Here is an 11,228-nt window from a genome sequence, read left to right as displayed (position 1 = left end):
TGTCCTGCCTCTTCCCACTTCTAGTCAAGAAATAGGATTCAAAAAGTTTATCATGCCCCAAAGAAGATGTCTGCTGAGATGCACTGTTGCACATGACTGCTCTGGCTTTCATCTAATGCACAAGTCACTGAAGGTTACCTTCCTCCCTTGGCTTCTTGTAGCAAAGCATCCATCTATAAACAGCTGATGGGACAAACAGAAAAAACATTGAGAGAAGAAAACTGCAGCAGACACAGTTTTGTGGTCACTGCAGAATCTTATGTTGTTTGACTGTAGAAACCTATTATTATTTTTATTATTATGGTATTTTCTGCTGAGATTTTCTTTGCAACAACATTGCTTCATTGCTTGTCACTGCTGTCACTTGTTCTTGTGCACAGAAGTCTCAAGGGCCCATTTCTCTGTGCTCTCCTATGCCCTTTTTTCTTTCTGGAGACATTCAGAAGTGCAGGGATGCCCAGGCAGGCCCAACACTGCTCAACATAAATGCAGCCAGGCTTCAAGTTCACTTGGATGTAGATGATAGATCGATCTGCTCCTGTTCCTCAGGTAAAAAGGGAGCATGATTCATTGTATTGCAGTGAATTTACCTTAAAAGAATTTACCTAAAAAGCTGATACAAATCTTGTGCAATTTATGAAGTGCAATTTTTAAAGCGAGAGGAGGGGGCTCCTAGCAGAGAAATTCAGGTAGGGCTTTAAAAGATATCCCTGCTTCTTCAGTTGTGTGTTTTAGATACACATAGTTAATGTGTGTCCTAAATGTGTTGCTGCTAATGAAGCCTCTCCTGCAGATAGTGCGAGATAGTCTGAAATGCTCTTCCATCAGAAATACTTGCTAATTACTTTGCATGGTTGTACTAAGCAGAAATTTCCACGTCAAAAGGGCCAAAAAATCTCACAGCACAATACAAGTACTGCTCTCCCCTTCAGCTTACAGCTCTATTTACTTTCTCCCATCCTTATTTCTGATTTTTGCCTTGTCTTTCTCTTTGCTTGACTAATAACAGCATCCACCTGCCCTAAAAAAAAACCCATGTTCCTTACTTGCATGCAATGTGGCTTTGGGAATGCTGCATCTAGGTTGTTACAGAATAAAGTTAAAACAAAATCACTGCCAACCATTAATATCAGCAGACTCTTAAATAATTTTCTTTCATGGTTTCATGCTCTATTTTTATTAGATATTTAAGGCACTATGTTCTTACTAAGATTACAGGATGTTGCAACTAATGAAAATAAGCCATTGGAACAACTTTGACATTACTAGTCAGGAACAGTTCACATTTCATAAAGCTGTTTTATGGGAACCTCTAATTATACATTGATAAGAAAATATGAACTGTGAAGAGTTTGTATGATCTTCAATTTTCAGCCAGAAGATTTTAGCATAGAAGCTGATCATTTTCAAAGGGAAGTATGTGCTCTATTGGATCAGAGTATGGAAGAATTTAGTTGTTTATGCAGAACAGAACATATCCTTGCAAACAAAACCATTGTTGAACAAAACATGGTGGTGCAGATTTCAGTGTTTTGCAGTAAAGAGCCTGATTCCTCCATGGAGATGGAGATGTATAATCATGGACACACACAAAGGTAATCAATGTCATAAGATGCAAGTGAGGTGATAATAATTTTCACCTTATCACACTAAGTGATTTCAAGTCACTTTTAAGCTTTTCTTATGTCATAAATAGGTCTTTATCTGCACAGGCTGCACATGTGTGTAACAAATTAGACTTCAGCTTATTATCACCATTACTCTATCTGCCTTTGCTCCGTTAGGTATGTTGGGCACTTCTCAAATGGAATTAAGCACCTCCTTTTTTACAGCTGTAAATGCACCAAGACCTGGGCCAGGAAGAGAGAAATGGTGCCACTGTATGTGCCAAGGCACCTCCATCCCACAGCACATGGGAGGATGCTACAGGAGCTGGGAAAGGCACACCAAAGCTGCTCCTTTCCTAGAGTTCTGGTGGAACAAAAGTTGTGCACTCACTACCAAAAATGAAGAAAAGAAAAAAAAAAAGATGATAAATGTTTAGTCTCTTGAAGACTGTTTGTGTCCCAAGGTTCTTTCTCTCTCCCCCAAGCTATTTCCCTGATTCCTGAAATTTCCACTGAGTCTTCTTCATTCTGGGCACGCAGTCTGCATCTCCTGCTGAACTGGAGGATGCTGCTCCTGAGGATGAAAACTGTCCTAAGTCATTCTTGTCCTTATTTGTGGGAAGGCAGTCAGTCTGTGAGTTAGTCTGCATCACTGAAAAGCCTTCTGCTGCCTCTATGTAGAAAATTCTCACCTTGGAAATATTAAGATAGAAATTAGGCAATTAACAGATTAGAAATTTCAAGAAGCAATAAAGTATAAATGAGTTTTCCCATTTTCTGGGGAGGTGAATTAACCACAACTCACCTTCTGCTTGCACCTTTCTCTCTGTGTTGTGTGAGGATTTTGTTTGCACCACTGATTTATAACGACACTGGCAACACATCCAGCTTCTAGAGGAACAGGAATACCCAGAGGAAAATTTAAGCAATCTAAAAACACCAGGAAGAAGGAGCATTAAAAAAACTTACAATAACATTTATAGAGAATTCTAGTAGGTGCTACCCTTAAAAAGCAGTGTTTATCACTACTTAGCAAAATTGTTATTTTAATTGCTTTTTTCACATGCTAACTCTAAATGACTTTTTTTCCCTCAGGGAAAAAACCAAAACAAAACAACAAAAAAACCCCCAAAAAAACAAAACAAAACAAAAAAAACCCACAAAAAACAAAACAAGAAACCCAAACAAACAAAAGCAACCAAAACACACCAGAGGAACATTTTGTGAAACATTCAGTGAATATGATGAAAAAACCTTAATGCTACCTGAGGCCTATCCCAACAGCCCTAGGATGAACCTCAGAACTGAGTGCCTTTTTCCTATAGCACTGTGTCATAGATACTGGGTGGCAGGAATGCCTGTTCCTGTCTGCCTGCAAGAACTACTGCTCTGGAACTGGTTCCAGCTCATAGCAAGTGAAGCAACTGATTCAAGCCACAGCTATGATTTAAAAGTCCCTAAGAATAAATATTTCATCCCTAAAATACCAAATCCTTTGCTGAAGTCTTATATTTCAAACCCCACAAAGAGCTGTCTGTGAAAGTCTGCAGCAATTATGGATAGCTTACAGATAATCACAAGATGGTGATGCTAAATCCTCTAAAATATAATGTAATAGTCTTTAGTAGAGGTAGATGAATCAATAAATCAATAAGTAGAAAACATTTATTTGGGGGTCAAATGTAGCTCTTACACTAAATCAGAAGTTTCCTGTGAGCAGTTTAATTCCTTTTTTTTGCTAATTCTGGCAATTTTGCTATGAACTGTTCATTTGACTATTCACTTATCAATATTGGAGTTGTGTGGCTGATCAAGTAAGTAATATTTATATTTCTTCTCACCTTGGATGACCTTGTGGACAAGGTGATGGCCTGATTAGTGAACTGGGATATTGTTAGTCTTCAGGAAACACTGGTGGATGGAGGGATAGAAATGGGAGATAATTTTTAAGAAATTAAAGTTTTTGTTTTTCAATACAAGTAGAACATTCTAGTTATTCATCTGTAATTCAGAAGCATTTCCCCCCCATTCTTTATGTTAAAATAAAATACTTGTTTGTGCCAGGAAAGAAGCAAGGTGGCATTTGTTTCATGACTGAGGAGCTGCAGAAGGGACAAAGCCTCCTAACACTTCAGATTCACTAAGAATTGTCAAAGAGGCATCATTTTGTGACAGGAAGAAAAAAGAAAGAATTATTATCATAGTGAATTTTAATGAACTCCTGAGGGTTCATCTGAATTTTGCAGTGTTGGAAAGAATGAGTTTCATACCTGCCTTAAATTTTTGTTCCCACTACTTCTCAGATTCATCTTGTTTTACTGACAACTCTGACTGTCATCCAGAATTACTGGAAATAATGCCAGAGAAAATGAACCCCATCCCTAAATTTTGAACCTGACCACTGATGCCACTTGTCAAGTTCCTTGTGGTTATCCCTTCCTCCCCTTTTTTCTGGGCTTGGCCTGAGACATCCTGAGGAAACAGCTGTGACACCACACTGTGTGAGCCCAGGGCCAGGAGTTTCTTCTTCCCTGAGAGTGGCACCACAAAGATCCAGTCTGATTTTTCCTTTGGGTTTTGAGGAATACATGAATGTTTGGAGGATGTAATTGAAACTCAGGCAATATAGGATGTTCCACTCACTTAGCTGAGACAGTCTGCTTTGATCCACTATGGTGCATTCCTGATGAGACAATAATTCCTGCAGGAAAACTCAGATTTAGCCCGAAAGAGTTCAGGTCTACAAAAAGGATTTTTCTGATGGGACCAGAGTCCAGTGTGAGACCTCCTAAAATGAAACAAAATTATCAAAATTTTGCAAAGAAAAACCCCTTTTCCTCCCTATTTAGAAAAGCAGAAAAGAAGTACACCCTCCTGTTTTGTATGTTGGGGATTTAAAATGCTATAGGGATCTTACATGTCTGACATTGATGAAACAATGATAATGGTAGAAACACATTTAAATCTCTTTAGCTTCAGGCTCTGGAAGTCTCAGGCCAAAGCACGAAAGATTTTATAAATACCTACAGAAAAACTACATCTCACCTCTGTCATGTGTCCTGTCTTCAGGCAAAGTGTTTGGCCCTGCCTCTCAGATATTTTCATCCAATCTGTAAATTTATTACACCTTCCATCCCTGCTATTGATGAAAATTCTCAAAGACACTGAGCTGAGATGATAGATAGATAGATAGATAGATGATAGATAGATAGATAGACAGACAGACAGACAGACAGACAGACAGATAAATCCACATCCAGGACTGAGAATATGGTTGTTTTTCTCACTTACACGCTATGATTTTCATCTTCCCTAACTTTACATGTCACAAGCATGGCTACTTTCCTCTGAGCAAGGTGTCTAGACAGTTTTATAGACAAAGGAGATAAACAAAAGCTTCAAGAACATAATTCAGTTCAGCCATGTGCCTTTGGGAGAGCTGTGTTCCAGCTGCCGGTTCCCCATTTCTCTCACTGACTATACAGGAGGTGTAAGTGAGTGGTGCCCATGCAAACCCCTGAGCTGTGGGTGATCCAGGTAGAGGAATCCCAGCCTAGCTGACTGGCACTGCTAGTTGGGATGCTGTGATAAGAATTCCTGTGTCTGAGGCTGCAGGCAAGTGTCAGCACTACCCCTGAAACTACCCTCACTCCAGCAGGAAGTGTTACTACCTTGCACTTCTTATTCTTTCAATAAGATATAAGATAAGGAAATGTGTCTGTCTGAAAAGCAGCAGCACAAAATGAGGGTGAAGCATTTTTGATGAAGGCATCCTCAAGTCTGCCAGAGAAGGTAAGTTGTAATGGTGCTAACTTCTCTGCAAAGTACCAGATACCAAAATGTGAGTTTTGGCCCTAATGTGTCCCTGAGAACATGTTGGAAAGGCACTTCCTTGCCATTGTCCCCTTCTTGTGATGGTAGGTCCTTTTTTGCAGTGTTTAGAGCCATTTGTGTTTTTATTAGGTGAGCCTCGAGCAAAACCATATATTTTTTCTTTACTGCCTAATTACCTTGGTTTTGAATATATGTTCCCACTAGGTATGAAAGTATTCCAAGACATTCAACTCAATTTTGGTTTAAATTCTTTTAATAATTGAAATTTGGGAGCACTGTGCATTGTTCTTGGATTAATCTCTTAGTGGAAGAGAGGAGTTCGGGCTAAACACCCCTTAACCCTGTCTGGCATTCAGACAATTTTCCTTCTCCCTTCAGATATTCCTAGGTAATCTTTTGGTTTCCCTTACTTTCAAAATGCCAGTTGTAATGAACTGTTTAAGCATGGAGATTCAGACAAAAAAAAAAAGAAAATAAGAAAAAGCATTACATCTAGTTGACATAACCTACTATTACACTTGCATTGTAAGCAGAATTATTGAAATTGTTGACTTGTACAAAATGGCTCTCTAGCCAAAACATCCTCAGATATAAGTCTACTATTTTTAAAGCAATAACAGAAACCATCAGCCTGCAGTGTTACCGCATTTGCTGTCTCTTAGACTTAATTAGTTCCCCAGGATTCTACATTGCAATAAATTTTTCTTTGGGGAGGTGTTCAGTACAAATTCCACCTTGTGCTTTTTGAGGACAAACCATGCTCAACCAGAGAGCCTGACTGATGTGTCCTTTGACTATGTACAGCTTTGGAGTACTTGTCTCTCATATGACCATACATTACTTTCTTTCCTGGAAACATGATTGTGTCTACAATAATTCTTATTTCTGTTACAAGACCAAGCCTAAGGTGGCTGAACAATTAAGTTTCCATTGTGCTGAACTTCTAAAATGCTTCCTATGATAGAAAAAGTCCACACATTTTCAGTATATAGATGCAAAGGTATTGTCCTTATAGAGGGAAAAGCTTCAGATTAATTTTTTAACAGCATAGACCTGCCGAAGTTTCTGCATGGCTGGCCAATCAGCCAGCCTGCTCCTTCTTCCTTGACTAGCCTAGGAAAAAAGGGGAAATTCCCTTGCATGAAGTAAGGTAGTCAACTGATCCTCTGGCGAAAAAACAGAGGACAAACATTTACCAGTGAATTTCCACTCAGGAATCAGGAATGAGAGTTTTCCACAGAATGCACAAAGGAAATCTCAATGTATTACAGCTATGCAGAACTGAAAACTGCTCCTGTTTTTGTATGAGTTCTGCAGTATACTCTTGCCTTTATTTGCCTACATCAATATTAAAAGTAATCACAGAAAAGAGATGAGGTAGCTTAACAACCAGTAAACAACTCTAAAGTGTGTGGACATACAGTCATCTCTTTTAATTATACCTGTTTTGTATTACTTTCCTCAATCTGTTTGCCAAATAATCTAAATAACTATAGTCTGAAAGAAACAGTAAATAATGTCATCCACAAACTGACCAAAAAAACTACATAGATTAAATTTACCTGGGAATAATTTTGAAATCAAAATGGAAGTATTTGAGATGAAAAGAAATATATACATGCAGATTTTTGCAAACTTAAAGAATCGTTCTTTTTTTTTTCACTGATTCATTGTTACATAAATACCTAAAGATGTTTTGGGATATAGAGTCACATGCAAAAATTTTTGTTAAACTGATTTATACTCTTTAATTAGAAGTTTGGTTCTTTTTTTTTTTTTTTTTGGTCAAATTTTGTGTTCAAATATAAGCAAGGGGCATAGAGGAGTTTAGGGATCACTATCAGGAGCTGCAGCTGTCTGTGACTGCAAGGTGACACCAGGGAGGAATGCATAGGTTTTCATACTAGAAGTGTAACACAAAGATGGTGCTGTAGTGAGCACCGTGTTATTATGCAAGTCCAGAATTCTTAAGCTGTTTGCGTGAGAAATTAGCATCACTTATATTTTTGAAAGCAAGCCCATGTGTATTCTCATCTTCTATCAGCTCCTGCTTCCTCTGTGAAGGCGACTTGGCAAGCAAACCAGAGACAAATGGATTTCCACATGACCTACTTATCTGGCATGATATATAAATAGTCTACTCCAGAATTTTGGAGAACCCATTCAAACACTTTGGAATGGAGTTGTGGAAGAACACAAGGTCAGTGGAGGCATCTTGCACGTGCTTCCTGAGCCGGGAGGCAGCAGCAGCATCGTGCCCACGTGTGTGCAGCCATCACATTCCATGTGACCACGGCATCACCTCGCCGGTTAAAGTGCACTTTACTGAGCACTGCGTGCACTGCAGGTTGGTCACAACGTCCAGTCACAGCACAGGAACTGTTCCAGATGGCAATGGCTATGTGGGATCCAGGAATGGCAACATTCCAAACGTTCCCAATCCTGCAGCAGGATTTGGCACTGTAGGCAGAGGGTGGATCCCTTCAGAGCTCCCTTCTTGAGCTGCTTTGCTGGCCACATCTTCTTCTTCAAAACCAACAGCTGTCATTGCAACATCCTTGTTAAAAACAGGCAAAATAACTTTCCCTTCAAGAAAAAAATTCTCTTTCTTTCTCTCTTCTTCCTCAAAGGCCCTGTACTCAAATACCAAAGACCTATGTAGTGCAAATAATTGAACTTGAAACACCTTTATCTTCCAGGTTTTCCAAGGAACAGCACAGAAATAACCTGAGGGAACAAAGTGAGGGGAGAAGGTGGTCATGTTCTCACATGGGGTTACAGTCCTTCAAGCCCTGAAGGGAGGTTGCTTCTTCCAAGCACAAGCTGTATTGCAGAAGAATTTCAAAATGGGGCATGCGTCATGTTGCTTAAACTTTCAAGACAGAAGTATAGCTCAGTTATTCCCAACAGAGGTCTTTGTGACTTTTATCATTAAGTTCATGAAATTATGCCCTTGTCTAAGCTGTCTAAGTGTTAAAATTTTTCTACATGGAGGAACTGACTAGTGTAATTATTTCACCACTCTCTTCATAGAGTTTTACAATTATAAATATGCAGTTGTTAAGAGTCAGATCGGAATATTATGCTCTTTATGCATTTCATTACCCTTAGTTCCTTCAGTTTACCCTAATACAGGGCATCTATATTATGAACTGCAGAACACTGCTGGATATGCCCAGAAATCCACAGAATTAATACTCTTGGATTTTCTAACTGTTCACTAGCTTGGAAAGAGAGGTACAGCTCTGTGCAGCCCCCTCCTGAGATGGGAAGTGAAGGCACCAGTGGGACTGTGAATGGGTAGCTCAAAAGAGAGCAGAAAAGGAAATCCACTGCCATGACTAGGAAAGGAGCAGTCTGTGAGTCAACATCTTAACATTTGGAAATTGTTCTTTCCTCTATTATGTTTTCTTCGGTTCCACAATGCAATAAAAACATTTTATGTCCAGTCTTGGGGCTTGTGACTAGGCTCAACAACTAAGTATGGTCAAAAAGGCAAGCTTTATTGTTTATTATTCAACTATGACATTAACTCTTTTTCCGTAGCCTATGTTTTATTGTTACATGACAGGGATGAAGCCCCCTCACAAAACTGATAAACAAATACACGAAAACTTAAGCTGGAGTCCAGGCTGACACTGCTTTCAGCATGTTCTAGAACACTAATGTTTTGAAATTTGACCTCCGGGACAATCTTTTGTCTCTGGACCAGGTAACTTGTTTAGTTGGTGCCTCCATGGAGACTGCTTAAGCCAAAACAAGCTAGCTTTGATTGGCTCTAGGCATGGGTTAATTAATAGGATTCAAATGAACCATTGGATCATGTCACAATGTCCTAGTGCCAATGGCATTTTTACTTAGTTCACACTGACTCCGCATGTTCTGAATACTAAATTGTCTCCAGGGTTCTAAAGAAAACTGGAAAATTTTGTGGTCTTATCTGGCACTTGGATAATCTCAAATGTTGAGATTATTAAACAATGGCATAAGTGGTTTAAACAAAAGAGTTGCACTGAAACTCAGATTGAAATCTAAACCTAAGAATACAATTTGAGTTCATGTTTACTGACCAAATCACTTTTTTATTGTTTCCACCAAGCCCTGCTGAGGAAGCTGAAATGGTGTGCAGAAATTCATGCAAGGATTTCTGTGGTCGCATGTGGTCACGGTTTGAATGCTCAGATTCATGTGCTTTGAGTATTGCTAAAGGCCAACGTTCACGTCTTTTCTTATTTCAAATGCTTTTGGCAAAGTATCTTTTTGATGCTCTTTCTTGTAGTGCTTAATAATGCTTCTCAATATCATAATTATCTTGAAAAGATTTATGTTGAAATTGATGCACAGATTTTAACACCTCAGCCTTTCTCCTTTCTTTTTTCTGGTTATTTCTTCGAATGCCCCTCTATGCTACAACCAGTGCTTTGTAACTGTTTGATAGTAGCATCGTTGGGCTCCCTTCAGCCAAGGCATACTAGGGGGACTATTTCTCCGCAGTGGAAGATCACTGGGGCTAGATAACGCAGCAGTGATCCCATTCCAGAACCTGCCATTAAGTAATCTGAAAAAAAACTGTTAAAAAAACCCCACTATTTTTGTTAAAAGTATACTATTATTTTTCTTTATTTAAGATTATTTATTGATCGTATTTATATATTTATTTGTTATTACTTATTTAACCCTTTTCTGAGAGAGTGGAAGAGACAGCACTCACAGCAGAGATGGTTAACGATAATTAACGATAACGATAATTGGATAATTAATTTTTTTTCCTTTTTTTGCTACGACAGTTTCAGACTTGCTAAAAGGAATTTACTTAGGCCGCGCTATTTTTAATGCAGTTTTAATGGGGATCTTTGGGTTGGGTTTTGTTTCTTTGTTTTATTGCTCGGAGTTTTGTTTGTTTATTTGTTTTCCTCGTAAGGACCGAGTCCGTCCCTCTCCCGCGTCCCCTGCGCTCCGGGCCGCGCCGCCGCAGTTGTCACGGGCCGCCGCCTACAGCTCCCAGGCTCCCTCTGGAAGGGCGGCCGGCCGTCCCTCTCTCCCACCGTGCTTCCCAGCCCTTGTTGTTTGAAAAGGCTCCGGCAGAGTTTCCACTCGGAGCGCCGCTGGGCGGAGGCAGGCGGGGCCGGCCGGAGCGGCAGCGCCGCTCGGCGCCGGGGAAAGAGGGCTCGGGGAGGGCTCGGCGCCGTGAATTCCAGGGCAAAGCCGTCCCTCAGTGGCCGGCAGGGAGCGGAGCCAGCCCCGGGCACGGCCCCAGCCTCGAGGCCAGACCCCCGCCCCGCCACTCCCCGCGGAAAGGAAGGCGAGGAGAAGGGAAGACAGGAGCGCTACCGATCCCCTCCTCCCGGCGCAGGGGGAGGAGGAAGAACGGGAAGGAGCGACCGGGGAGCCACGGCGGCCGACGCTGAGCTCGGAGGGACGGGCCAGAGTAAGCCCCCCGCGGCCCTGCCCAGCGGGAGGGTCCCGGCGGCGCGGAGGAGGCGCCACCGGCGCGGGGCGGTGGCTGGATCCTGGATCCTGCCCCGGGACGCCGAAGTTGTGGCGGCGCGGCGGCCGCCCCTGTCGTCTCTCTCCATGTCCGTGTAACTCGGCGGCGGCGAGGAGGAGTAGGAGGAGGAGGCAGAGGGGACCCTCCCGCCTCGGCCCCGCTCGCCGCCCCGCTCCGGCGGGCTGTTGTGCGAGAGAGACACACACACACACCCTGCGCCCCGTCCCGCCCCTCGCCCCGCAGTCCCGGGAGGCCGGGCCGGGCGCGGTGCTGTCGCCGTCGCCGATCGCGGCTCCCCG

At 41.6% G+C, this 11,228-nt stretch overlaps 1 long non-coding RNA gene across 1 annotated transcript; it reads right to left on the bottom strand.

Annotated features, from left to right (window-relative positions):
- Window positions 1-2,167: 2,167 nt before the first annotated feature.
- LOC141729048 (uncharacterized) lies at window positions 2,168-4,907 on the bottom strand. The gene is made up of 4 exons (XR_012580294.1): window positions 4,251-4,907; window positions 3,449-3,518; window positions 2,413-2,537; window positions 2,168-2,299 (listed from the first exon to the last, which is right to left on the bottom strand). It is a non-coding gene; the product is annotated as an uncharacterized LOC141729048 (long non-coding RNA).
- Between the last annotated feature and the right edge of the window lie 6,321 nt (window positions 4,908-11,228).

This window comes from Zonotrichia albicollis, chromosome 5, assembly GCF_047830755.1.
Source record: "Zonotrichia albicollis isolate bZonAlb1 chromosome 5, bZonAlb1.hap1, whole genome shotgun sequence".
Taxonomy (NCBI): Eukaryota; Metazoa; Chordata; class Aves; order Passeriformes; family Passerellidae; genus Zonotrichia; species Zonotrichia albicollis.
The sequence above is the reverse complement of the archived record's forward strand: the minus strand, read 5'-3'. Positions and strand labels throughout refer to the sequence as shown.